The 4,151-nt window shown below is 51.8% G+C and overlaps 1 pseudogene; it reads left to right on the top strand.

Moving 5' to 3' along the window:
- The first annotated feature begins 2,478 nt into the window (after positions 1–2,478).
- LOC102869932 lies at positions 2,479–3,872 on the top strand (annotated as a pseudogene).
- The last annotated feature ends 279 nt before the right edge of the window (positions 3,873–4,151 follow it).

Below are 4,151 nucleotides of genomic sequence, written 5' to 3'. Positions count from 1 at the left end.
GTCCGTGCTCCTGAGGTCAGTCAGTCACAGTCAGTGCTGCCTGAGCTCACAGTCAGTCACAGTCAGTGCTTCTGAGCCCACAGTCAGTCACAGTCAGTGCTGCCTGAGGTCACAGTCAGTCACAGTCATTGCTCCTGAGGTCACAGTCAGTCACAGTCAGTGCTCCTGAGGTCACAGTCAGTCACAGTCAGTGCTCCTGAGGTCAGTCAGTCACAGTCAGTGCTTCTGAGCCCACAGTCAGTCACAGTCAGTGCCCCTGAGCTCAGTCAGTCACAGTCAGTGCTCTTGACGTCAGTCAGTAACAGTGAGTGCTCCTGAGCTCACAGTCAGTCACAGTCAGTGCTGCCTGAGCTCACAGTCAGTCACAGTCAATGCTCCTGAGGTCAGTCAGTCACAGTCAGTGCTCTTGACGTCAGTCAGTCACAGTCAGTGCTCCTGAACTCACAGTCAGTGCTCCTGAGCCCATGGTGGCAGCCACTGCATCAATCTAGCTAAGCGAAGTCCTTCCTCTTCTTTGCTGGTCCTCTGCTTACCAAGCATGAGGCCTTCCTCTGGGCACTGATGTTTCCTAGTAGCATGACTAAAGCTGGTAAACAAAGTCTCACCGTGCTAGCTTCCCAGAAGCTTTCTGACTACCCTTCCTCCATGTTCGTTCACTGGCAGTCCACGGAATACTCAATGTTCTTTACCAGAACTACAATTCAAAGGAATCAACTCTTCTTCAGTTTTCCTTACGTTATGAGACTTCAAGTGTTCTTGACTTGTCATAGCCACCTTCTGTAATGACCAGCATGTTTGCTGTCATTATGCCCCATCGAGTTGCCCATGACTCATAGCTCTGACGCCTGCCCTGTCCTAAGTTAGTCTCACTGACTCAAACACACCTACCCCGTTGCCCTAGTCACTGTGTCAATCCATCTCATCCGGGGTCATCTTCTCCTGCAGTGTCTCTCCACCCTTCCAAGCATGATGTCCTTCTCCAGGGACTGGTCCCTCCTGGACACATACCCAAAGTAAGTGAAATGGAGCCTCAAAATCCTTGCCTCTACAGAGAAAATTGGTTTCACCTTCTCCAAGACAGACTTATTTATTCTGGCACTCCATGTTGTTTAATGGATAGCTATTCTAATTCTTTTAGTAGATACAGAATCATGCCTAGATTCACATGGACTCATTTAATAAATATTTTTCAATATGGACTTATATAAAGAGTTTTTGTCTACCACGTAGCTTTCTGTTCTCGCACAGCATAGTGTAGATTTGGGGTCTTCATAAAAAGGATGGCTCTCAGCCTCTAACGGAAAACTGGGAAGAACCTTGTCTCTTGTGGTGCTGTATTCATTTCCGATTCAAGTGTATGAATATATCTCATTAGCCTCAGACAGACCTGGGTCTCATCAAAGCGCCAAAAGCTTCAATTGATTCTGACAGAGAGTGACGTAAATGAAAGGTTTGCCTATGGGGTGGGGGTCTGCTGCCTCAGAGGAGGAGCTGGTGACCCTGATTGGACATCGTTCCTTAAGTGTCCGTGGAGAGAGACTTGGCCAGGAGAAGGGCGCTGCTGCAAGTTAAGTATTTCAGCCTGTTTTTCACATAACTTTGGTTTTATTAAACCCCGCATGAGTTTAGCCAAACACACTGCCCTATAATGTCTCAGCATGTATTTATTTTAGGGAAAATGTAAGGCCCTTGTATCTAATTCCCTCCTATTACATCAAAACGCTGGCTGGAATTGCCAGGCGGGCTTGGCTGGGGCAACAGGCTGGCCCAAGAAGTCTTTTAAAGTGAATGCCAGCACGCCCTCCCAAAGCTCGTGTCTCCTGGACTCAGGAAACTGTCATTTCCAGAGCTCGGTATTGAATGACACGTGCCAGTGTGCAATAGAGACTGAGCAAGTCCTTTTTAAAATCTGAGATGGATCAAATGTCTGCTGTTGTTGTAACCTATAACCCTTGATTTGCAAGTGGTTTGAGCTTGGAAAGGATGTGTTTTCCACCCTGACTGGCAGAGATGTTTGTGGGGAGAAGGGGTGTAAAGTCAGCTTCCCCCAAGGCCCCACATGCCAGGGATGCTTGGTGCTTTTCCTTCTTGGAGCTAATTAAGATTCGTTGATAAAGAAAAGGGGTGAGGAGGCACTTTCACTGCCGTGCATAGCTCAGTGCCTTTGAGAACCCTCGCCTCCTTTGCCATGAGACCAGAAGACATAGATGGTGCCCAAAGATTCTATATAAGGATTCTGATCACAGCAGAGGAAAGGCAGACTAGAACTGACAGTTCCCACAGAAGGCAGACTTACTGGGGCCATTGTGGCTGGATTAATAATCCCCGTGGCTGTTCCCCTGAGACAATCCTGAAAATTTAGCTCAAAAGTATTTCTGAAGAATTCTTTAAATCAAGCAATAGTTTAATTGAATTAGTAAAAATTGTACTTAGGACGCCACTGGGGCCAGAAAAACAGGAGGAGGCGCGAGGCTCCCGATGACGAAGACCCGCCCAACGTGGCATCAGAGTGGAAAGCTATGGGGAGGCCGGTTTGCGGGCTCCGTGGACCCCATCATGGAGAAGTTCAGTGCATCCATCACCTATGACCGGAACCTGTGGGAGGTGGACATTCAGGGCAGCAAGGCCTACAGCAAAGGCTTGCAGAAAGCAGGGTTCCTCACCACCGTGGAGATGGACCAGATCCTGCGCGGCCTGGACAAGGTGGCCGAGGAGTGGGCCCAAGGCACCTTCAAACTGCTCCCCAATGATGAAGGCATCCATACAGCCAATGAGAGGCGGCTGAAGGAGCTCATCGGTGAGACTGCAGGGAAGCTACACACTGGACGAAGCCGGAATGACCAGGTGGTTACAGACAGACCTCAGGCTATGGATGCGGCAGACCTGCTCAGCCCTCTCGGCCCGCTGCGGGAGCTCATCACGAGCATGGTGGACCGGGCCGAAGCGGAGCGGGACGTCCTCTTCCCCGGCTACACGCACCTGCAGAGGGTGCAGCCCATCCGCTGGAGCCACTGGATCCTCAGCCCCGCGGTGGCGCTGACCCGGGACGCAGAGCGGCTGCTGGAGGTGCGGAAGCGGGTCAACGTGCTGCCCCTGGGGAGCGGGGCCATTGCAGGCAACCCTCTGGGTGTGGACCGGGAGCTGCTCCGAGCAGAACTGAACTTCGGGGCCATCACTCTCAACAGCATGGACGCCACCAGTGAACGGGACTTTGTCGCGGAGTTCCTGTTCTGGGCATCACTGTGCATGACCCACCTGAGCCGGATGGCCGAGGACCTCATCCTTTACAGCAGCTCTCGGACGCCTACAGCACCGGAAGCAGCCTGATGCCCCAGAAGAAGAACCCTGACAGCCTGGAGCTCATCCGGAGCAAGGCGGGGCGCGTTTTCTGGCGGTGTGCTGGCCTCCTGATGACCCTCAAGGGACTTCCAAGCACCTACAGCAAGGACTTACAGGAGGACAAGGAAGCCGTGTTTGAAGTGGCAGACATCATGAGTGCTGTCCTCCAGGTGACCGCCGGCGTCATCTCCACACTGCAGATTCACCGTGAGAACATGGCTCAGGCACTCAGCCCTGACATGCTGGCCACTGACCTCGCCTACTACCTGCTCCACAAAGGAATGCCGATCCGCCAGGCCCATGAAGCCTCTGGCAAAGCTGTGTTCATGGCCGAAACCAAGGGCGTCCCCCTCAACCAGCTGTCGCTGAAGGACCTTGAAACCATCAGCCCCCTGTTTTCCAGTGACGTGAGCCGGGTGTGGGACTACGGGAACAGCGTGGAACAGTACAGAGCCCTGGGCGGCACCGCGCGCTCCAGCGTCGACTGGCAGATCAGCCAGGTGCGGGCGCTGCTGCGGGCTCAGCAGACATAGCCCTCACCTGTCCCCAAATAAACTGAGAGGCAAAAAAAAAAAAAAATTGTACTTAGGGTCACTACGAGTTGAGCTAACAAGAGGCACCTAATAAAAATATGGCCTTCTGAATACTAAGTTTCCTTCTGAAGAACCAATCAGAGTCAACAAGTAGACAGTCGGGGATAGAAGATTGGAATAGACAGGCTGCTATGAATTGCCTTGTGTATCTTCAAAATGTGTGCTGACACCCTAACATCCTAACCAGTGGCTGTAATGAAATCTGAGTGACAGCAATCA

Source organism: Elephantulus edwardii, unplaced genomic scaffold, assembly GCF_000299155.1.
Source record: "Elephantulus edwardii isolate Elephantulus edwardi_28Jun2011 unplaced genomic scaffold, EleEdw1.0 scaffold00024, whole genome shotgun sequence".
NCBI classification, from domain to species: Eukaryota; Metazoa; Chordata; class Mammalia; order Macroscelidea; family Macroscelididae; genus Elephantulus; species Elephantulus edwardii.
This window is presented reverse-complemented; position numbering and strand designations above follow the sequence as displayed.